We start from the raw sequence: 25,922 nt of genomic DNA on the forward strand, positions 1-25,922 counted from the left end.
GTCATCCGTGTTTTGTCAATCTCCAGAAACAGTTTTGTTTGGCAGTCCTTCTGTTCCTATTGGGTATCAGTCACTTTCTGGTACTTTTGTAGGAGCATCTCCTCAGTCTATTGAACAAGGGTTATTAACTGGTAATAACGGTACTAAGCCTTTGAGTGTAGAAGATATTCTTATGATGTCAGGTGCCATTCCAAATCTGCAACCCCAAGGTGGCCAGTTACCGCCTGGGGGGCAGCCTCAAGGTCCTCAAATATCGCTTGGGGGGCAACCTCAAGGTACCCAATTTGCACCTGGGGGGCAACCTCAAGGACAGTACATACCTACGGGATAGTACGTTCCTCAAGGTCAACCCCAGCCACAATATGTACCTCAAGGTCAACCCCAGTATCAATATGTACCTCAAGGTCAACCCCAGTATCAGTACGTGCCCCAAGGTTATCAAACCTCAGGGTCAGTACCCAACCCAGGGTTACCAACCACCTTCTGGTTCATCATATGTTCAAGGATCTGGAACTGTACCATTGAATTATCAACCCTACCCTCATCCCGGTTATGGTCCTCCATATCCTCAACCTGTTACGGGTCAATACCCTGGAATGAACTTAGTGTTGGATCCATCACAATCTCAACAGGTCTTGCAACCGAATGTACAGTTGTCATCTCAAACTGGAAAACCCTTGGTTTCTGGTTCACCCCAGCAACCGGTCCAATCTACTATTCAAACTGTTGTACCTTCTGTAGTTTCTCAACCTGGGCCCAGTATGCCTCGTACTTCGCCTCAAATAGCTGCTGCAACTGCTACAACATCTATTCAATCTACCCCACCCACTTCTGGAGTATCAACAGCTCCAGTTTCTACTGCTGCTGCCTCTACTCCTCAGACATCTTTACCTCAGTCTAGATCTATGATTCAAACTTCGGTTCAAATGTCTGTAGGACAACCTGGTCCAAGTACGGTTGTCACAAGTCAACCTAAATTTACATATCAACCGTACTAGGGACAGTACCAATTCAGTCTTGCTGTGCAGCAACTAGTCTATCAATATCAACCGTACCCTGGGTATACATATCAACAACCTCAACAACCCCAATATGGTTCGGTTAATCTTGGTTTTCCAGGAGGATATAATATCCCAAATGCAATTCCAATTCCTAGTTATCCTGGATATCCTCCTCCTGGGGCTGGTCTCATGACCCAGAGTTTCAGGGACCCTAATCGTCAGTTACCATTCATTGCAACTTTGGACTTGCCTGACTTGTCGTGCCTTATGAACGATCCAATTAACTATCTTCCGTTTTGGCCGCCAATGCCGAATAAGTTGCCCAGTGACATTCCCAAGTTTGAAGGAAAATCAAGAGAGGACCCGTCGAACCATGTGATGACTTATCACATCTGGTGTGCCTCTAATTCCATTTCGGATGATTCAATCTGTTTAAGGCTTTTCCAACGCACTCTAATTGGTCTTGCGGCCAAGTGGTACATTGAGTTACCGCGAGCCACTTTTTATAATTTTAGTCAGTTAGCTACTTCGTTTTTTACTCATTTTCAATTGCCAGTCAGATATGACAATGGCACAGAGTTATTAACTTCATTAAAGCATTCAATGTCCACTTACATTTCAGATCACATTCATGAGTGGCGACGTCGGCGACATTTAGTGAAAGTTTTTATCCCGGATCATATCTTAGCTTAATGGTTTGTTAAATATTTATTACCCAAGATCACTGAAGATGTTGCCAAGGCCGGAGTCGTTACTGAGGAGCAAGTAATTGCTCAAGAACAGTACCTTGACTTAGTTTATACTTAGTCGGGTACGTTACATGATAAAATCCCAGATCTCCCTAAACAAAATCAGATAGCTACAGCTCCTTCAGGGTCTCACGCCGCCGATGGTATGATTGGTACGGTTAATACCAAAAGTAAGAAGAAGTCTTCCAAGAATTCTTCTCCTATCATAACCTTGCCAGATTCCCTGACAGGAGATTCTTCCACGGAAATCTCCGCCAATATTCACGTTGTAGAGTCATCTACAACCAAATCCAAATCCGGTGGTAAGAAGAAAGGGAAGAAGAAAAATAAAACAGAGAAAAATTTGAAAGAGAAACCAGAAAAAGCAGAATCTACAGATGAGAACGCAAACCTTGTTATCCTTGTCTCATTTGTGAAGAAGAACATTTTACAAGAGACTGCCCTCATCGTACAGAGGTTGCGAAAATTGTCAAAGGTTCCCAAACTCCTGTTGTTTTGAAGGATCCTTTTCCAGCTCAAGACAGTAAGATGATCGGTTCTTCCTCGAATGCCTCCGAGGAACCTATAATGATGATGTCCCATGTTAGGATTGCGACTCGATCGCAAGATTATGGAAGTAAAAGTCCTGTCGATGGAAAGGAAGTAGAATCTTCTCATTCAAATCCATCAACCTTAGCTCCCGGTTCCGATCCACTGCAGATCGAGAAACCTAATCTAGACTTAGTGATCAAACCGCCCGCCAAGGGTATACTTCGGAAGTCAGCTTTCAATCCACATGCGAAAGCGGCTCAGAACTATAACATTGTTGAAGATTTAGTTGTTTCACCTTCGGCAATGTCGGCTTTGGAGGTGCTGCAATCATGTCTAGCACAGCGTAAATTGCTATTGTCAGCTATAGGAGCTGTTGACGTTCAGGACTCGAACCTTATAATTTTCGATCTAGAAAATAGTACACCACGTTTACCTCATCAAATGGCTTTCCAGATCCCAGTGTTAGTCAAAAACAAACCTTGTTACAGGACTGTGATTGATGAGGGAGACTCAACGTGTATTATGTCAATACAGTACTGGAGATCGCTTGGTTCTCCTACGCTAAATCAATCCCCGACGATTCTAAAGGCCTTTGATGGCCGTGGGTTTCATCCTTTTGGCATTCTACAGGATTTACCTATAGGGGTGGAAGGCAAAACTGTTAATCTAGATGTGGAGGTGGTTGATGCCCCTCTAGATTACAACCTTCTCTTGGGTCGTAGTTGGACTTATGCTATGACAGCTGTCGTTTCATCGGTCTTTTAGCTTATAAAGTTCCCTAATAATGGAAAGATTGTAACTATAGACCAGCTGACTTACTTTTCATCCGACCCAGACTCTTCTGAAAGCATTCAGCATGTCAGTAAAACAACTATCCCGTATAAGGATGTTGGAGTAGGACTAGTTAAAGATTCTGGTTTACTATGAACTTTTTCCTTTCCTCTTCCAAACGCATCGTCTTCTACTACAACCATTCATATGATTTCGTCAGACACTATTGTTTATGATGATCCTTGGATCATTCCTTCCGAATCTGAGATTGACTCATTTGGTGATGCTATGCCTTTGAGTCCGTATGAAATTGCGTATCAGGCCGTGCAGTCGCTTTCCGACCCATCTTCAACCAAATTCGACTTAATGAATGTGGTCCATGAGGAATCACTTTCAACATCAAACTTAGACTCAACAACCTTTTCTGAACTTGTTCACACTGATGAACAAATTCGTGAAATCCTATGTGTCGATGATTTACCATGGGAAGATCTTCATCACAGATCTTCGTTTTTGCCTGAGATTGATCGATTTGAAAATGATTTTTCATCTATTTTTACAACTGAATATGTCAAGGAACCTCAGAGTCCAATGAAACATCCTAATTCTGAGCTCAATTTGGGAAACGTTTCTCGAACTTTTCCTCTTGATATTTCGGTTAAGCCTGGAATTGTTGAAAACGTTCATATAGGTGCCTCTTGTACGGAAAGTGAAATTCAAACATACAAGGCCCTATTTCAAGAATTCTACAACATGTTTGCTTGGTCATATGAGGAAATGCTAGGAATTGACCCCGCAATTGTTGTTCATGAAATCAAAACGTACCTGGACGCTAAACTCGTCTGGCAATGTTTGCGTCAGATCCACCCGCGAAAAGCTGCTGCTATAAAAGCAGATGTTGAAAAATTACTCAAAGTAGGTTTCATTTATCCGATTTCGTTAACGGATTGGGTATCAAATATTGTTCCTGTCAATAAAAAGCAAGGGACAATAAGAATCTATATCAATTATAGGGACATTAATCGAGCCTATCCAAAAGACAATTACCCAACTCCCTATATCGATCAAATCATTGATGATTGTGCAGGCAGTGAAATATTCTCCTTCATGGATGGTTTTTCCGGATACAATCAAATCAATATTCTACCTGCCGATCAACCAAAAATGACATTCATTTGTCCATGGGGGACATTTTCTTATTGCAAATTACCTTTTGGGCTCAAGAACGCCGGGGCAACTTTTCAAAGGGCCATGTCTTATGCGTTTCATGACATCAAGCACATTGTGCAACCCTATCTTGATGATTTGCCTGCTCATTCATTACATCGAGCTGATCATCTCATCCATTTACGAGCAATATTTATGAGGTGTAGGCATTATCGGATTAGGTTGAACCCACATAAGTGTGTTTTCTGTATAGAAATAGGTCGGTTATTGGGATTTGTTGTTTCGAAAGCCGGAATTCATGTCGATCCTTCGAAGGTTGAAGCGATCATCAAATTGCCTCCTCCTTCGACCATTCGCCAACTCCAAAGTTTGTAAGGGAAAGCAAACTTTTTATGATGATTCATTCCTAACTATGCCGAGATCACCAAGGGTTTTACTCGGTTGTTGAAACAGGATATTCCATTCTATTGGGATGAGATAGCTGATAAATCTTTTGATGCACTAAAACACTCGTTGACCCATGCACTGTTATTGCATCCTCCCAACTACAACCAGGACTACTTCTTGTATCTCGCCGCTTCGCATTCCACCATTGGGATGGTGTTAGTTCAAGAAGACGAATTCGGTAGTGAATATGTGATATATTACCTTAGTCGAACCTTAAATCCAACTGAGCTAAAATACTCACATGTGGAGAAATTGGCATTGGCAACTATTCAAGCTGTCCAACGTTTTTGTCATTACATTTTACTACGTAAAACTACAGTAATTTCTGATTGCAACCCTATGATCTATATTTTAACCATGCAATTGCTAGGGGGCAAGTACTCCAAATGGATTGTGGTACTACAGGAGTTCGATTTGGAATTTGAAAAGTCTAAGTCGAAGAAATCTTTAGTTTTTGTAGACTTAATGTGTGACTTCCCGCGTGATGACACCGAAACTGTGGCGGAGGAGCCCATTGCGGACGAATCCTTGTTTCTAATCAGCACTTTAGATCCGTGGTATGGGGATATCATCGTCTATCTCCAGACCTAATCCTTTCGGCCAGAGATTTCACGGTCAGAACGTCGAAAAATACGATTCCAGTCCCAACAATTTAAAATTATTGGAGAAACTCTTTATCGTCGTGGGGCAGATTCTGTTTTTTGACGTTGTTTAACTCACGAGGAAGCTGAAAGGGTTCTAAATGACTGTCACTCTGGAGCGTGTGGCGGTCATATGTCTGGGTATGCCACAGCCCAAAAGATATTGCGCGTTGGCTATTTCTGGCCGTCTATGTTTAAAGATTGTATTAACGTGGTCCGAAAATGCCACAACTGCCAAATTTTTGATCAAAAGATGCGCGCTCCACCTGCTCCTCTCCACCCTATAGTTGTCGTTGGTCCTTTTGCCAAATGGGGTATCGATTTTATTACATGTAACCCTCACTTGGCCGGGGGGCATGTGTATATCATCGTTGCGGTAGATTATTTTACCAAGTGGGCCGAGGTGATGCCTACATTTGAGGCAGATGGCAAAACAACGGCGATTTTCGTGTTGAATCATATAATTGCTAGGTTTGGTGTTCCACAAGCGATTATCACTGATCATGGGTGTCATTTTCAAAACGTTATGATGACAGAACTGACAGGTCAACTTGGTTTGCGTCATGACAGTTCAACTCCATATTATCCACAAGCCAATGGTCTGGTTGAAGCCATCAACAAAGTTCTAGTCATCATGATCTGACGAATCATTGGGATTCATAGTTCGAATTGGCATAACATGCTATTTTCAGTGCTTTGGGCATATCGAACCTCGGTCAAAACGTCAACAGGTTTCACTCCTTTCCAACTAGTTTATGGTCTGGAAGCTGTGTTACCTATTGAATGCGAAATCTCGTCATTGCAAATGGCCATCGAATTACTTCTAGCTACTTCCGAAAAGGAGAGACGTTTGTTATACTTGGCTCAGCTAGATGAGAATCGACGTGATGCTGCATTAGCGATCGAAACTCATGCAAAACGTATTAAAGCCCAGTACGACCGAAATGTGACCCCTCGAAATTTTTCGGAAGGAGACCTAGTCTTATTGTATGATCAAGCAAATGATAAATTAGGCGCTGGAAAATTCGTGCCTATGTGGCATGGTCCCTATGTTGTCAAGCAAAAGCTAGCCAAAGGGGCTTATGAATTGGTAGACTTTAACGGGGTCTCTTTAGGTAAACCCAGAAATGGTCTTTACCTAAAGAGGTATTATGCTTAAAAATGAGTGCGGAGATTTTTAGTTAGGTTAGTTTTCTTTCTAGCTGGTGTGTTTTAGTTTTAAAAAGTGTGCTTAGCTTAGAAAGTGTTTTTCGTCATTATTCCTACTTATCTTGGTTGTACTTTGATATTGCAGATGTCGACGCCTCTCCAAACATACATTGGTTTTGCTGATGGTGCTTGTCGTAATACATGGAATATTTCTTCTGCAGCTTGGGTTATCTATTCACCCTCTGACGAGTTGGTATCTATGCATGGGGTAAGCCTCGGTCAAACAACAAACAACATTGCCGAGTATAGTGCAGTGATTGAGTTATTATCTGAATCTATTACATTCGGGATTCGGAGTTTGATAGTGAGGTTAGATTCTGAGCTCATTGTATTACAGTTTAATAGAGTATATGCCATTAGAAATCCAGTGTTATTGAGATTGTTTTTGAGAGTGTGTCTCTTGGAACGTGAATTTGATTATATTGAATATCAACATATTCCAAGATATTTGAATACATTAGCAGATGCAATTGCTTCTCGAATGTTAAGTAGACATTTGCAATAATCATACAAGTAAATTTAAAAACATTTCATAAACATGTTTTACAAGATAAACCAGTAATAGTGATATAATATAACATAGGAGTGTGTCAAAATATACATCGTCCTTGATCATAGGTTGAAAAACACCTTATGATCGACAAAAATGATAAGTACAAAAAAGGAAAAATGTCATATGTGTCTACAATAGGCGATCATCCCATCACTGGTGATGATCTCGATACGGAACCATTGTACGGGCCACCCTACAAAGGAACCTCCTAAAAGGTCCTGGGACCCCGATCACATAGCACTGAAGCCGGAGAGGAATGTCATCTATAGCGGTCTCTGGAATGTCCGCTGTCAGTCGCTCTAGATGGCTCTCCAACTCAGCGAAGGTCTCTGCTGATTCATCCTGTGGGGCTGGTGCCGCTGCAGCTAGTTGCTTTCTATCGTAAGGCTGGAGAGCGGCTGGTCGTCATGGACATACATCTGCATTCGAAAATTTTCACTGTCAATTTTGGGATGAGATAAAAACAAAAAAATTATTAAATTAGGAAAATGTTGAAAATGATGTTACCTGAGTCATCCCATTGCTCTCCTGGTGAAAGAGCCATGTCTGGGTCACCACGGAAATAAATCCCAGCATAAGGAAAGTCCTAGATAGCAAAGATTTGGTTCTCTAACCAACGAATGTACTCCGGAGTAAATCGAACAACTTCCGTCCCCTCCTCAGGATGACGGGCCATAACTGCAACACATCGCATCAGTTTGGGCTCTCGAGGAAGCCCAACCTCAACGGTGAGATGCTACGGGATCAACATGGGAACCCTCTCCAAACGAAAACTCACAACTAAAGCACCATATCCAAAAGTCTTCAGTTGTCCGTTTTTGGCTTTGGTTAGTTGGCCTTTTATATTAGCCAACACAACATCGCACCAGTTGAAGATGGTGCCTCGAAAGCAATCCACTGCCATCCGCATCTGGGATCCGATGGCCACATGTAGTGCTGCGCTCCTGCAGAGTCTAGTAACTGTAAAAGAAATAACCATAAGCTCAGGACGGGATATGGTCTTGATATCTATCCCTTTGTCTCTGGTCTGGACATTGCACCACTCTAGCCGGAGGCTATCGATAGACTGGCCACCTGGCCTAGTCCCGAATAGAGTCAAATGTTCACCTCTCTTAGGCAAACCAGTCAGAAAGTAAATTTCTTCCAGCTCTATTTCAGGCTGGTGACCACCTATGAAGAAGCACTGATCCTGAACGTTCCATCTGTCCACTAGCCACTGCAAGAAGTCCACCTGGGCCCTCATGCCAGGTATGGCCCAGAATTTGTACAAGCCGCATGCCTTCAAAGCATCAATCGAAATTTGATGATTAATGATGGCCAAATCTACATCCTCATGCTCCCTTTCTCGCTAATCAAGCATGATGTATACTTTGCATCCAATAAAAAGGCAAATTAGAATGCATGAAATTGAAATTTTTGGGTAATTTTTGAGTTTTATAAGTTTTTGAAATCGTTGCGCGGGGTCCGCACCCTGTCTTTAGAAACAGAGTGTGGGTCCGCACCCTGCCTTAAGGGCAGGTGCGGACCTCCGACTTTTTTCCAACTGCGAAAAAATCGGGGTCCGCGGGTCCCCTGTGTTACACCTGCGGACCCTCGCGCGTGGGTTTTTAAACCTATAAACCCCCCAAAAATCAATCTGAAGACCTAAAAATTGATTTGAAACGGATGAAAATGAAGAATAGGATGATGTGGATTATCTGGAAGAGATGGCATTCGATTTCGACGGTTGGATTTTCCGCAATCTTCATGGGAAGTTTCTGACCAAAAGCCCTTTTTCTCACCTCAACAGTCAAACGGTAAAAATGAATTGGTAAAAGTCCTTTTTATGAGTTTTTTGGATAAATGAATTTTCAATTTGTTTATTTTTCACTATGGAAAGGTATTTTCGAAGCATTTTTATCTATGTTAAACAGGTATGAGTAATATTTCGGCTATTGTGCAGGATAATGGATTTTTCAGGTAAAGTTGATCATTTTCGACGGAAAAACATTAGAGTCACATTTAAGCCCTTTTTTGACTCCTAAAATATGAAAAGATCGCCGAGTTTTTCTTTTTAAACTCGTTAAAACGGAACTAAAAAGACGGTCCTCTTATAGCCCTTTTCTGACCGTAAAAACACGAAAAGATTGCCGAATTTTTGTCGTTTCAAATCCGATATTGGTAATAAAACGACGTGTCCTTGATCGCTTTTCTACTTTTTCAGATCAGAGACACTAATTATGAAAAGTACTCCTTGGTCGTAATGATCAAGCGATTCTCTCAAGTATTATTTTATACTTTTTCGGGCTTGGGAGACACAAATTTATGAAAAAGGACAACCATGGAGTCTTCTTAAGTTTTTTCAGACTCCCTAAAATTGAAAAACGCCGAGTTTCTCCTATACTGGACTCATTAAAATTTTACAGTAAAGGACTTGTTCAATTACAAACAGGAATGGACCACTCCTTCTTAGGGTTCGAATTTAAACTAAGTTGGACTCATCCGAAGGATGAGCTTATAATCAAGAAAATGTTATCCTCCTCAAGCTTGTCAAAAATAAAGGGGTACTTGCCAGAAATGGTGGGGGAAAAGAGAGAAAAATGAGCCTGTTTGTCATACTTTGTAACCACTCTTGAACATGACACTTTTATTCACCTAGGTTGGGAAATCCTTTGCCTAACAGTTGATCAAACCACATTGAAAGTCTTCAGCCGGTTTCTGGGTATTAACTTTGGGTCAATTGTCACCAAACCATCTGCTGTGTCGTTATGTGTTTAAGAGGTTAGTGCAAATAAGCCATTCATCTGCAAAATATCTGTCATCCATCTGGACCATCCCTGAGTTAGTCCTTGCAACTAAATTTATTCAAACTTGATCTATGATTTTGTGTTGTGGGCTTGCCTACGACGAATCGCTTTCTATCGACTTCAGCTCATTATCTAGAAAGATGATCTAGAAATCATCAGTGCCTTGGGATCTGCATGCCTCAATGGTAGGTTTCTCGCCTTCGACGACAGGTTGCATCATTGACCTTCGATCAAAGGACTCCGTGACATGTTCGACATCAACACATCTATTCACATTTCATGGATTGTACTGAGTACTTTGAGAGCCATTGGCATTAATGGTGGTTTCTCTCACGCTTGTTAACAATTTACATAATTGACTGGTAATCAAGTGGTTTCTACCATGTTCGACTTCGACACATTCATTCGCATGGTTAGAATCGTACTATTTCGGGAAGTAGAAATGAAGACCCTGGATCTAGTTTCCACCATCCAGGCTGTGAGGAATTTTGTATTCATTATGCGGTAGACTATTCATAAACAGATGGCTGTGCCCATACTATGTCTACATGTGTCTATGCTTATGATGTATTGAAAGGTCATTCCTGTATCAAAGCAATAGTTAGTTTGCTAGTTAGGTTTGATCTGAGTATGGGAATGCCTACCTCAGTGATGATATGATCTCATATATATATATATATATATATATATTTTGTATTGAATGTTTACAGGTTCCAACCGGGCTCTCCACAAGATGATCCTCGAAATGATAAAGTACTTCACTCTTCTTAGATGAAAAATGGAAACCCTTATCTACTACAGACTTCGCACTTTAGGGGGCAATCTGTTACACAAAATATTGTCACCATGACTATTTGCAGTCAGTATGGATCAAACATCATTCATATTGTCCTCCTTGGCAAGTCTCAGACCTCAGCTCTTCATGTCAAGCTTCAAAAATGTGAGAAAGTCCTTAAAAATCAATGAAACTTTTGGCCCGCACTTTCTGTTAGCAATGTCTGCGGACCCGCACCCACTATTCGTATTACCTGCGGACCTGCCTGCTCTGTCTCTAAAGGGGTGGGTGTGGACCCCTGTGAAAGTTAAAAAGGCGCAAGTTTATTATTAAAAACTCACTTTGGGTTAATTCTAGATGTTTCTAGAAGGAATATTGACGTGGTTGTTTCGCTCCTAGGTGGTTCATGCATCCCATAACTAAAGGAGCTAACCCCTTGATAAGAGGAGCTAATCCCTTTGAAGGAGGACTTATCCCTTTGAAGGTGGACCTAGTAACTTCCCTCCATTGCACTATAAATTAAGGCATTGGGTTGGTTGCTAGGGAGGTTAGAAGCTGAACATTTTTAAGGGTAAATGCTAGTGGAATTGAGACTTCCTAGTTAAGCTTGAGAGGAGAGATTACATTCCTTTTGACTTCATTGGGAAGTGAGTGAAACTTGTCAAAGTAGAGGAGACTTCTTGCTGGACCCTGGGAGGAGCTTGTACAGCATCAAGGCACAGGTTGTAAAGTTCTTCTTTTGATTTGAATTAATAAAATTAGATTCATTTTTCTCAACAAATTGTCTTATGTGATTTGTTTCATGAATTCCTTGATCATCATGATAGGTATGCTTTATGATATTGGCTTTTCAGGTGCTATTTAATTTGTGTGCTTGTTTGTGTTTGCAAATTCGCGACGAAAGAGCTCATTTGGATCAAAGGAGCGAGGCTTCCACAAACTTTCATTGGACCCAAGGTAGGCCTAAAACACTTGTTTGCCTTTGTTTATAAATTGCATATTTAGAGAAAGATAGTTTTTGATTGGCTTGCTTGTCACTAGATATCGTTAGATACTAGGAAGGTCGATCCTGTCCGCAAGGACGACTCATTCTGTGTGACACATCTATATAGATAGCCTTTACTCCCAAAGTAATAGGGAACTTCAGAAGGATCCCCAAGGGCTGACTGGTTCCTCCGTTGAAAGCCAACAGATTCTAGGTGACCGGTACAAGCTATGGGGAACCCAAAGCTTGCCAGGTAGTAGAAGACATGATGCTAACTATAATGGGTCTAGCCCGATAATGGGTCTACCCACAACAGATACATTCTATGGAAGATTTCCTTAGGTTAGAACCAAATTATTAAGAGGGCCTACCTCTTAGTCCGCTTATCCTGTTTGATGATGTCCTTGCTTGCTCGCTCCAGCTATCTCTCGCTTCCTTCTTCAAGCACCTGAAACAAGTAAACAACAATAAACAACAAACGTGATTGTAGGTTTTAACCCCATACAGAAATTACCTGCATACGAATTCTAAAACATAGAAAATAAACAATACGAGAGCATAACACATAAAAAACATATACACATAGATTTTCCCTGGATCCCAAAACCAGGACTACCAGCTTGATTTTTCATTATGTTCCTTTCAATGTAATAATACATATTTATACATGCCGAAGCATCCAATACCATGGACCGAAAACCATCGCGTCCAAAAAACATGTGCGAAAATCATGCACAAAACCATAGGTGGGTCCACCCAACTTAACATAGGGTCCAAAACCAAAATTTTCTGGGGCGCTACCCCGGAACCCATAAAGTGGGGTTACGAGTACACCTCAAACCCCCTGTGACCGCCCCCGGTACACAATCGACGCAACGAAGGGGGTGCTCCGCCCCGCCTCTAACACCCTAGTAAACTACGTGGGCTAGTCATGGAAAGAATATAACACAATCCAACATTCTCCCACTTGTTGTTTTCTTTCCACAGGGGGCCACAAGAGAGCTTAGTCATTTTTCCAGCCCTGAAACATCCATTGTCTCTCTACACCAAAAGAACTTCTCAGAGCTCACAGATTTTGTCAATGCATCTGTAGTATTCTTCAAAGTGTCCACCTTTACCAGCAACACCTTTTTGTCTTCTATCATATCCCTCACAAAATGATACTGAACATTAATGTGCTTTGTCTTTGAATGATAAGTAGGGTTCTTTGCCAAGAAAATTGCACTTTGGCTGTTACAGTCTATCCTTATAGCTCCCTGTATTAACCCCATAATTGAACACAATCTTTGCAACCAAACTGCTTCCTTGCTTGCCTAAGTGGCTGCCATGTATTCTGCCTCTGTAGTTGATAGTGCCACTACAGATTGTTTCTTACTCATCCAACTGATTGCACCTCCAAATAGGTTAAATACATACCCACTTGTAGATCTTCTCTGATCCAAATATCCAGCCCAGTCTGCATCAACAAAGCCATGAATATCCAAAACTATGTCCAATCCTCGTCTTCCTTGGTAGCACAAACCATAATCACTAGTGCCATGCAAATGCCTGAAAACCTGCTTCTCTGTTGTCCAATGCTCCTTCCCTGGTTTTGACATAAACCTGCTCAATACTCCCACTACATGTGCAATCTCTGGTCTTGTATAGACCATTGCATACATCAGGCTACTGAATGCACTTGCATATGGAACATGGGACATATCCTCTTCCTCTTCTTGTGTCTTGGCACACTATTCAATAGATAACTTTACACCTATAGGAATAGGAACCTTCACTGGTTTACTATCCTGCATATTAAACCTCTGCAGTATTGTCTTGACATACTTTCTCTGGTTTAGCCAGAGCTTCCTCTTTGCTCGACCTCTTTTAATTTCCATGCCCAAAATATAGTTTGCAGCACCAAGATCTTTCATGTCGAATTTGGAGGACAATTGGGTCTTCAAATCCTGGATAATTTCTTTATGATTTCCAACCAGCAACATATGATCCACATACTGTAGAAATTTTGAATAATAAACACATATTCAATAGAGATTATCCTGATCATGTACTATTGAGGAATACATACACAATACATAAGCTCCTCTACGTTGATCATCGATTTAGCAGCACCAATAACAATAAAACGTCAAGAGCATTCACACATTAACACAGTATGTAACCCGGGGAAAGCATCTCACTAAAAACCCCACACTATTTGTATATTAATGATTGAGAACATGTAACATTACACAGCACAATACTCCTCACAATTATCTCCACATGTTACACACAATATAGCTAAGATTTGATCTCCAAATCTATTCCACTGCTTGCCTGCCTCCACTGCTCCAAACCTGCTCAAGAATGAATGAGAATGGATTACCAAACTCGTATTTCACCTCCAAAGAATCACTCACACTATGTTATATGTGAGTAGAGGCTATAATACTGGGCAAACTCATTGGCATACTCAATCCCCTTGATTGTGCAAATCCTCATGCACAACTATAGTCACAACTGATAGCAATCTGATTCTCTAACACCTATCCCTGCTGAACTGTACATGCACTGAGTTAACTGATGTATTCATCAGTTGCATTATGAGTTAATAATTAATTATACAACTCATCATTAGTCTATTTGCAGTTAGACTAATTACAACTAGTTTAACAAAGTCAAACTGAACACAACTCCATCAACTCTACATCCAACTCCACCAAACTGAAGTCATGCATGCAACAACTCAACTGACACATAAGAAAAGCGTATTTCCTTATGTCAGCTGCATGGGCCACATCTGTAGCTCAAACTGAAGTGCTCCAAGAGAATAAGATCAAGTTTATAGTCCAAATATTATTATGAGACAATAATATTTGACTTTTCTATTTTTGACAGCCAGTCTAAAAATAGACTTTGATCACTCCTGCTGTGATCACTCCTGCTGTGATCACACATACTGTGATCATCCCTGCTATGGTCACTCCTGCTGTGATCATCCCTACTGTGTCCAAAAATAGAACTTGCGCCATAATTCACCTGCGGGCCCACTTAGTGAAGGCGACTCTTTTCACTAAGCTCCATCATCTTGTTGCAATCTCAACACTCCCTCTCGACAAGATATGGATTATCAGCGACCCCTATCCTGCCTCGGTGGTATTCGAATTTTCTCCTGGTTAGCGCCTTCGTTAGAATATCAGCATCCTGATCCTCTGTTGGAATGTATGAAAGTAACATGACTCTTCGCTGCACACAATATCTGATATGATGGTACCTAATGTCAATGTGCTTAGATCTATCATGAAATACAGGATTAGCCGAGAGTTTAATGCAACTCTGGTTATCACAGTAAATCACAGTAGGCTCCAAGTGAGAACCGAACAAACCGACCAGGATCTTCCTCATCCATGTAGCCTCGCATGCAGCCAAACTTGCTGCCATATACTCGGCCTCTGCTGAACTGAGTGCCACGGATCTTTGCTTCCTGCTATACCAAGAAACTGTTGTCGACCCGATATTGAAGACCCTTCCTGATGTGCTCTTTCTGTCCGTTGGGATCCCTGCCCAATCTACATCCGTGAAGCCACATAGCTTCACCTCATCCTCCTGTCTATACCACAATCCATATCCCGATGTGCCTCTCAAGTAGCACAATACATCCTTGCCCGCCTTCCAGAAGAGCTTGGTAGGCTTAACCATAGCTTGTGAAAGCTGGTTAACTGCATAGCATATATTGGGTCATGTATTGACCAAATACATCAGTGACCCCACCAACTGTCGATAAAAAGTGGCATCCACTTCTTCCCCCGAAGTGGCATCCTCCTTCCTCCATCCTCCAGGAAGAGGAGTATCAACAGGCTTGCAACCATGCATGTTGAACTTCTCCAGTATCTCCCGAGCATACTTTCCCTGAGAGAAAAACAGTCCACCACTACGTTGCCATATTTCTAATCCCAGGAAATAGTGAAGGAGGCCCAAGTCCTTCATCTCAAACTTTGTAGCAAGATCCTTCTTGCATGACAGTATCAATAGCTCATCACCAGTTAGAATCAAATCATCAACATACAGTACAATGATAAGCAACTTACCCTCCACCACAATCTGGTATAGGTTAGGATCCACCTCGTTCTTGGAGAATCCAAGTCCTATGAAATAATTGTCTATCCATGTGTACCAAGCACGTGGTGCTTGTTTCAACCCATACAACGCTCTCTTGAGCCTGCACACATGTGACTAGCTGCTGAAGACCTCAAAGCCTTCGGGCTGCTCAATGTACACCTCCTCCTCAATGACTCCATTGAGGAACGCAGCCTTCACATCCATCTGATGAATGTGCCATCCCATCTGCGCTGAGAGAGCAAGAATCGTCCGTATGGAAGAATACCTTGCGACAGGTGCAAATGTCTCCTCATAATCGATCCCCTCTATCTGTGAAAAGCCTCGGGCAACAAATCTTGCCTTGTACTTATCCACACTCCCGTCAGCTGCCTGCTTAACTTTGTAGATCCATCTCGAACCCACCACTGATTTCCCTTCCGGTCTAGGAACAATCTCCCATGCACTGTTTCTGACAATAGAATCATACTCTTCCACCATGGCGTCTACCCATGCGGGTTCCTCCACAGCTTCCTCGAAAGAGGATGGCTCAGCCACAACACAATTGCTCATAAGAGCCATGTATCCAGTGTACCAATCAGGTGACTGTCTCTGCCTGCATTGGGCTGTAGGTGGTCCTACAACTTTCTCTGCATCTTGAGCCAGTTGCTCAGCTTCTGTCAAGCGCTTTCACCCTCTGATGGTTGGCGCTACATGAGTGGTCTCTTCCACTCCATGAACCTCGTCCTGTGGCTAATCCACATCCTGAAGCTCATCCTTAGGAACTAATAGCTCCTCATCTGCATGCAAGTGTAGCTCCCTCTCAAGCGAACACTTCATGGCTTTCTCCTCCTGAAATTTTATATCCCTTTGCACAACAATTTTACCACTGTCTGGAAAATACACACGATAGTTGTGGGGCGTATCAGTGTACCCCACAAATATCCCAACCTCAGCGGTCGCTCCAACTTCTTCCTGGCATCCTTCGTCACATGCATGTAAACGTTAGCACCAAAAATCCGCAAATGAGAAAGATCAAGCTTCTTACCAGAATAAGCCTCCTCAGGTGTACTCATGCCAAGTATCCTATGAGGACAACGGTTCTGCACATAAACTGTTGTATTGCATGCTTCTGCCCACAAGTGAAAGGGTAGGCCCTGATCATGCAACATTGCCCGTGCAGCACCCACGATCGTTATTTTCTTCCGCTCAGCTACCCCGTTCTGTTGTGGGTTATGGGGAGCTATGAGCTCTATACGAATCCCTTCTGCCTTGAAGAAATCCTTGAACTCGTCCGAGATGTATTCACTGCCATTATCGCTCCTAAGAGCCTTCACCTTCTTCCTCGACTCCTTCTCAACCAGTGCTTTAAATTCACAGAACTTTGAATATGTCTCGCTCTTCTTCTGCATGAAGAAGATCCAGCACTTACGAGAGAAATCATCAACAAAAATCACACAATACCTATGTTTTGTTGTCGAAGCAACTGAGAAAGGTCCACACACGTCTGTGTGAATTCTCTCAAGGATCGTCGTGGCTCGACTATCCTTCTCGTGAAAGGTGGCTTTCACAAACTTCCCCAAAGTTCACCCCTTGCACTAATCTGACTGTGCAAGAGTGCCTTTAGGAAGCCCTGTAGTGATCTGTTGTAGTATCTTCAAGGTTCCATGGTGAAGGTGACCCAATCTCCTGTGCCACAACTCGCCATCATCCCGGCTCACCAATTCTTCTGCCTTGCCTGCCATTGTTGCGCATCCATCTACATGCAACTGGTAAAGGTTCCTTACTCGAACCCCTATCTTCCGGGTCTCACCAGTTGTCTTGCTGCGCAGGAAGGCCTTTCCTTTGCTGAAAACAACATCATACCCCTTGTCTTCTAACATTTCCACTGAGATAAGATTCTTCTTCAATCCTGGAACATGCATGACTTCCTTCAATACGAAGGGTTTACCAGACTCCCTCTCAAAGGAAATGGTACCGATACTGGTCGCACTGTATCTACCATCATCGCCCATCTCGATGTGCACTCCAAGATCTTTGTCCTCCAGATCAGAAAACAATTCTCGATCTCCCGTCATGTGAAAAGATGCACCACTGTCCAAGAACCACACCGATCCCATCACACTTGAAACCAAGCATGCGATCAATGAAAAATCAAGCTCAAACTGTGAGGCTAGAGCCTCTCCTGCTAAAGATCCAGCAGCCTGCTTGTTCTTCTTCTTCTGCAGACAATTAGTAGCATAGAGCCCATGTTGGTGATAGTGAAAACACTTCACCTTGGACATGTCCTACTTCTTGCCTTTCGCACCAAACTGAGAAGCTTTCTTGCTCTTCCCCTTCTTTGCTTTGGCAGCCAAAGCGCAATTTTCTTCATCAGCTCCCTTTGATGAAGATCCATTCTCACCTTTATTATTTCTGAGTTTATCCTTGAGCGCCAGGTCGCTCTTTCTTTGGAATAACATTTGCAATCCGTTGAAAGACATTTCAACAACACTGCTTCAAATTCGATTTCCACCAGCTCCAACTCAACCGCCTCGGATCTAAGATTTGTGAGAACACAATATTTCTTGTACAGAGATCGACTGTATGGGCATTCACCGGATATTTCACCTTTCAAAGAAAGGATGAATCCAGAGGCTACCTGGCCCGATTACTGACTCTGCCTGAAGAAATAGAATGTAAACACTACCTGAATAGTAGATCTGATGATCAACAGCTCTGATACCATGTAGAAATTTTGAATAATAAACACATATTCAATAGAGATTATCCTAATCATGTACTATTGTGGAATACATACACAATACATAAGCTCCTCTACGTTGATCATCAATTTAGCAGCATCAATAACAATAAAACATCAAGAGCATTCACACATTAACAGAGTATGTAACCCGGGGAAAGCATCTCGCTAAAAACCCCACACTATCTATATATTAATGATTGAGAACATGTAACATTACACAGCACAATACTCCTCACAAGTATCTCCACTTGTTACACACAATACAGCTAAGATTTGATCTCCAAATCTATTCCACTGCTTGCCTGCCTCCACTGCTCCAAACATGCTCAAGAATGAATGAGAATGGATTACCAAACTCGTATTTCACCTCCAAAGAATCACTCACACTATGTTAGATGTGAGCAGAGGCTATAATACTGGGCAAATACTGGGCAAACTCATTGGCATACTCAATCCCCTTGATTGTGCAAATCCTCATGCACAACTATAGTCACAACTGATAGCAATCTGATTCTCTAACACCTATCCCTGCTGAACTGAACATGCACTGACATGCAATTGAGTTAACTGATGTATTCATCAGTTGCATTATGAGTTAATAATTAATTATACAACTCATCATTAGTCTATCTGCAGTTAGACTAATTACAACTAGTTTGACAAATTCAAACTGAACACAACTCCATCAACTCTACATCCAACTCCATCAAACTGAAGTCATGCATGCAAAAACTCAACTGACATATAAGAAAAGCGTATTTCCTTATGTCAGCTGCATGGGCCACATCTGTAGCTCAAACTAAAGTGCTCCAAGAGAATAAGATCAAGTTTATAGTCCAAATATTATTATGAGACAATAATATTTGACTTTTCTATTTTTGACAGCCAGTCTAAAAATAGACTTTGATCACTCCTGCTGTGATCACTCCTGCTGTGATCACACATACTGTGATCATCCCTGCTGTGTCCAAAAATATAACTTGCACCATAATTCGCCTGCGGGCCCACTTAGTGAAGGCGACTCTTTTCACTAAGCTCCATCATCTTGTTGCAATCTCAACACATACAAGACCAGATAAATAACACGGTCACCAATTAATTTAAAATACACACAGTGATCTGCTTTGCTTCTGGTGAATCCAAGTCCCCGTATAAATGTATCAAATTTTTGATACCACATCCTTGGTGACTGTTTTAACACATACAAAGACTTCTTTAACTTGCATACTAGTTATTTCTTACCCTTCACCGCAAAGCCTTCAGGTTGCTTCATGTATATTTCATCTTCCAGATCCCTGTGAAGAAATGTTGTCTTCACATCCATATGTTCTACCTCAAAATCAAAAGTAGCAGCAACAGATAAAAGTAATCTAATAGAAGTTACCTTGGCAATAGGAGAGAAAATATCACCAAAATCAATTCCCGGTACCTGGGAATAACCTTTTGCTACCAACCGAGCTTTGTATTTCTCCACCTTTCCTTCTGTATTTGTCTTCTTCCTGAACACCCATTTGCTACCAATGGGTTTCCTTCCAGCGGGAAACTCCACCAGATCCAAAGCCTCATTTTTGTGCAAAGATTCCATTTCATCAACCATGACCTCTTTCCAGAGTTTTCCATCCTCTAAATCCACTGCTTCCTTCACAGTTATGGGATCATCATCAGTAACAGACAAAGCAAAATTTGAACAGAAAGCAAATGGACTATACCTTTCTGACTACCTTCTTTCTCGAACTGATCTTCTCACAGCCAGAGTTTGTGGCTCTTCATCTTCTGATTCTTCCTCTCCTGTAGAGTCTATTTCTTCCTCCTTTAGGTTAAACTCTATCTTCTCAGGTTCTTTTGGTTGGACTTCATGTTTAATAACATATTTCACCTCTCTGAACACCACATCTCAGCTGTACACAACCTTCCTTGTTACTAGGTTCCAAAGCTTATAACCCTTTAAACCTTCCTTATACCCAATAAAGATGCACTTTTCAGATTTACTATCCAACTTGGTTCGTTTCTCCTTTGGAACATGTACATATGCATCACATCCAAATACCCTTAGATGTGAAAGAGAGGGTTTCTTACCAGTCCATACCTCTTGTGGAGTATTATCCTCCAACACTGATGAAGGTGACCTGTTGACCAGGTAACATGCAGTATCCACCGCCTCTGCTCAGAATTCCTGTCCTAACCTAGCACCACTGAGCATGCTTCTTGCCCTTTCCATCAACGTCTTGTTCATTCTTTCTACAACTCCATTTTGCTGAGGTGTAAATGGAGTAGTCTTCTGCCGTGCTATACCACAATTGTTGCAGAATTCTTCAAATTCCTTACTGTAAAACTCTCCACCATTATCTGTCCTCAGCACCTTTATCTTCTTCTCTGTCTGGTTTTCCACTAGAGCCTCTTTAAACCTGTCAAAGACTTCAGATTTCTTCTTAAGGAAATATATCCATGTATTCCTTGAGAAGTGATCTATAAATGATACATAGTACACAAACTTACCCAGTGATGGAACCTTCACAGGTCCAAACACATCACTGTGCACAAGCTCTAATATATGTTTCGCCTTCTTACCACTAGAGGGGAAACTCACCCGATTCTGCTTCTCGTATACATAATTTTCACAAAAATCAAAATCCAGAGAGCTATTACTCATACCTTCTACCATACCTTTACCATGAATTATTCGAAGGCCCTTCTCTCCAATATGTCCAAGCCTTTGATGCCACAGCATGGTGTTTTCTCTAGAGACCACTAGATTTTCTGCTCCACTTTCAGGAACCACGGAACTGTTGCACCCATCAACAACAGCGCTACCTTGCAGCTTGTACAGAGTTCCAATCCAAACTCCCTGCATCAATAGCAGTGCTCCCCGAACCATCTTGCAGGCATCCTTCTCGAACACTGTTTTTACACCTGCATCATCCAGCTTGCTAACAGAAATCAAATTTCTGGCCAATGCAGGAATACGCAGAACACCCGGAAGTGTTCTAACCCTTCCACCTTGTAGCTCCAACTTTACTTTTCCATGACCAATGATTCTAGCCTCCCTGTCATCCCCCAAGAAGACATCATCACCATCATATTTCTCATACTCACAAAACCACTCTCTATGGGGAGTGAAGTGAAAGGATGCACCTAAGTCAATCAACCATGCCTCATGATCTACATGTGTACTTGAAGAAGCCAGGTACACATCCCCACCTTCATCTGAGGTGGTTTTCACCTCTGCAGAAGGAGCCTCATCAGATCCCTTTCCTTTATCAGGAGCTTTATATTTACAGTCCCTTTTGAAGTGGCCTTCCTTTCCGCATTTCCAGCACACCACCTTTACAGGTTTTCCTAGAGATTTAGATCTCCCTCTAGATTTAGATCTCCCACTCGATGACTTATTTTTGTTTTTGTTCTGGGATCGTCCTCGTACAGACAAGGCATCACCATTTTGGCTCTCCATATTTTTCCTTCTCATCTTCTCCGTTAGCAAGGCTGAGACTATTTCATCAAACTACAAGGCAGTTGCATTGCTACCTATTGCAATAACCAGATTATCCCACGAATCTGGTAGAGAACACAACAAACTGATGCACTTATCTTCATCTGAAATTTTAATATCAACAGATGCTAACTGACTTAACACAATATTAATTGCATTTAGATGCTCTGTCACTGAGTCTCCATCTTTCATCCTTAGGTTATACAGCTTTTTCCGCAGGAACAATTTATTGACCAAAGACTTAGATTGGTACAAAGTCCCTAACTTGTCCCACAAAGCCTTTGCTGTAGCTTCCCCTGATACATTTAGCAATACTGAATATAAGACACACAATCATATTGTTCTCTTTTCCTTCTGATCCAACTTCTTCCATTCTTCATCGGACACTCCCGTTGGTTTAGTACCTGGATCTATCGCAATCCACTGATCTTTATCCACCAACAGATCCTCCATCTTGAGTTTCCACAACTCAAAACTCTAACCATTAAATTTCTCGATCTCTATCTTTCCACTGCTCGCCATCTTCTTTCACCACTAGAATCGATCTCGCAGATATCCCACTAAATAGGGTCTACCACAGGCCCGAGTGAAACCCCTCAGAAATAAAGGTGTCCCCTTGAAGCCAAACTTGGCTCTGATAGCGAATGTAGGTTTTAACCCCGTATAGAAATTACTTGCATACGAATTGTAAAACACAGAATATAAACAATGTGAGAGCATAACACATAAAACAAAAATACACAGAGATTTCCCCTGGATCCCAAAACCAAGACTACCAGCTTGATTTGTCATTATGTTCCTTTCAATGTAATAATACATATTTATACATGCCGAAGCATCCAATACCATGGACCAAAAACCATCGTGTCCAATACCATGGATTGAAAACCATTGTGTCCAGAAAAACATGTGTTAAAATCATGCACAAAACTATAGGTGGGTCCGCCCAACCTAGCATAGGGTCCAAAACCAAAATTTTAAACTCAAACCCCCTGTGTCCCCCCCCCCAAAGCCCCCGGTTAACTATGTGGGCTAGTCGTGGAAAGAATATAACACAACCCAATAGTGATAATAGACAAATTGTAATTCAACCTACTTAACAAGTCAAGAAACATTAAGCCATGAATATGTAATATGACAAATCATGTAGGAAATCAATCGATAGTTGCATATATTAATATCAAAGAGAGATTACAACCATTTGTCTTGACATTATAGTCCTCCTGTGACAAGACCAGGTTCGCACACACTTCAACTAGAATTCCATGAAGGCCTCAATCAACAATAGTTTTAAGTCTCTTCCCTTTAGGATTCACTCCAAACCAAATCAAACTTCTCCCTCACACAACTAGATAGCTACAAATAGTAATAGCTTGCTGTCTACTCCAAACCAAAATAGCATCAGCGCACCAATATCAACACTTCAACACTAGCTTGTGCTTGGGAAAAAGGGCGGTTTATATAGGATGAATGGATGGGAGATGGATCCTCTTCTCATGGGAGAAGGACTTATCCCTTGAGGTAGTTCCATCATTATAGGGTAAAGGAGCCCAAACTGACATCCTCGACCCCATCCGGCTAAACCATTTACCAGACTTTCATTACGAAGCTTCTAGAGCTGGAAGATTTGGCTCCTAATTTAAAGATCTTTCCAAAAGAGGACTGGTGTGATTTAAACACAGCTTAGTCGCTACAGTCAGCACGAGGGATAGTGCTAATCTCTGCACATCGGTGCAGGGGAGACAAAGGTCATTAGTCTTGGTCTTGTAAATTGGGCAAAATAGAAGTTTCAGGGGAAATGGTGCAAAAGGGAATTGATCTGCTCATGAGAGGGACACAATGGGAGTTTCTTCAAGAAGGCAAAGCATGCGGGGTTCACTGTAGAGGCCCTCCAGGATCAAGGAATGGGGAGTACAGGGACAGTGACAAAATGTTTTGTAACAGAATGGTAAGAAAAACATCCTAGTGGGTGTTCATTTCATTTATTATGGCTAAGAAAAATGGAAAAGGCTTTGGAAAGGTATGAGGCATTTATTGTCATTTTATTTATGAAAATAATGGAAAATAGGAGAAAAGGAAGGTGAAAGGTCACAGGTTTCATGTGAGGAGGAAAATGAATAAAATCAAGGCCTCATTAATAAAAAGAACTCTGAGGATCAGTGGGCAAGCTTGGTTAGTGTAACTTGGTCAATACAGTTCTGTATCTCTCTCTATTCTCTCTCTCTCTCTCATACTCTTGGACACAGAGTTTTTCATAGAGCACTCTTGTAGGAGTGTGGCATACTTGGAGTTTTGGAGCAAGAAGGAAAAGGAAGAGCAAGAAAGCACAAGAGGACATTGGGATCAACAACTACAATGTGTTTTTCTTGTAGGTACCAAATTACATGTATGTTTTCCTCACTAGTTTTGGCATGCATGGCATATGCATGTGGTTTATTGGTCATGATTTGTCATTTGCATGTAGGATTGTCTACATTGACAATGGATTTGCCTAGAATTTCCATTTCCTAGATGGTCATGGTGTTGTGGGCTTATTTCTTTGTTTTTCTATTTGGTTCTCATGTTTCCTTTAGCTTGGGTTGAGTTACTAGTTCCTGGAACCTTGGTTGGAAAAATGCTTTGGAGCCTTGTAACATCTTGGGTTGAGTTATTAGTCCTAGAGCCTTGGTTGGAAAAACACTCTAGATGCCTTGGTGGGTTGAGTTACTAGTCCTGGAGCCTTGGTTGGACAAACACTCTGGAGCTTGACAATAGATGTGGGTGAGTTACTAGTTGTGGAGCCTTGGTTGGAAAAAAAACTTTGGAGCCTTGGAAGGCTTGGGTAGAGACCAATCTGGTGATGGTTTTGTGATTTCCAGCTGTGAGGTGGAATCACTATTTGATGGGTTGTGGTGGTTGGCCTTTGGAAGCCTTGGATGGTTTTAGATTGACATGTTTTATAAAATCCCACATTCATGCTTGGAATATGGCATAGGGGTGACTGGATGAAGAGAGATTTGGCTTATCCATGTCTATGGTCGGGTGGTTCATGGAATTCCCACAACTAGTTGGCCTTTGCATCATTAATATGATGTTATTACCCGTTGTTATTTTATGAGTATTTTACTGGTTTATATGTTAATCATATGGTTTTTGTTTCCTTAGTATTTATGTTGTTATTATGCTAGTTATGAATAAGTTTTATGATAGTGGCTATGTATGGTTCTCATCATGTTTTCACTTGTGAACGAATGAACAATGTATCTATGGCCTAATAGATGATAATGAAATTAAAGTGATAAGGAAACAATGCCTCATAGTGAATCTCAGATAAGTATGAGACCCCTATGCTTATATCTATTGTTTACACCTGTAGATTACATATTTATGATATGTTTAACGAAATTCCTATCATGGCTAGTAGGGGTCCAGTCAAGGGTTTTTTTTATGTAATTTCATTTGTATCATCATTCCATGGTTATGTTTCTATTCTGAAGGTATCATTGAATTCTAGGCTATGACCTAGGCTCTTGGCCTAAAAAAGTGGCTCAAATCCCGGAGATGTTGGCACAACATTGAGAAAAATAGTCCTTGGACGTTGGCATACCATGCTGTGGGAGCGTCCAGAGCCTTTTAAATGCTAGCATGCCCATATCATGGGAGTTTCCAGGGGTTAATTGGTATAAAACCTCAGTGGGACTCAGGGGATGCTTACCTAAGAGGTTGGGATGGTTCCTGAGGGTCTTGTTGTTGTTGTGGAAGGTCTGTATGGTGTGTTTCCATCGGTTCCACTTCCTTAATGTGACTTAGGAGGTTGAATCATATCATAGTAACTTCTCATCACATGTTTACCCTGGTTGGCTGGTTAACTGGGTAGATGTGGGGGAAAAGTGTTACAACAAACTTATGAAAATGGAACTCCCTAGAGTCTTCTTTCAGCTCTTTTTAGACTCCCAAAACATGAAAATATTGTTGAGAAATTTTCTTTTCGAACTCGATAAAATAGGTTTAACCCTTTTCC

The sequence above is a fragment of the Pinus tabuliformis genome, chromosome 3_2 (assembly GCF_031772625.1).
Source record: "Pinus tabuliformis cultivar Carrire ecotype Pingquan chromosome 3_2, CPIR1, whole genome shotgun sequence".
Classification (NCBI taxonomy): domain Eukaryota; kingdom Viridiplantae; phylum Streptophyta; class Pinopsida; order Pinales; family Pinaceae; genus Pinus; species Pinus tabuliformis.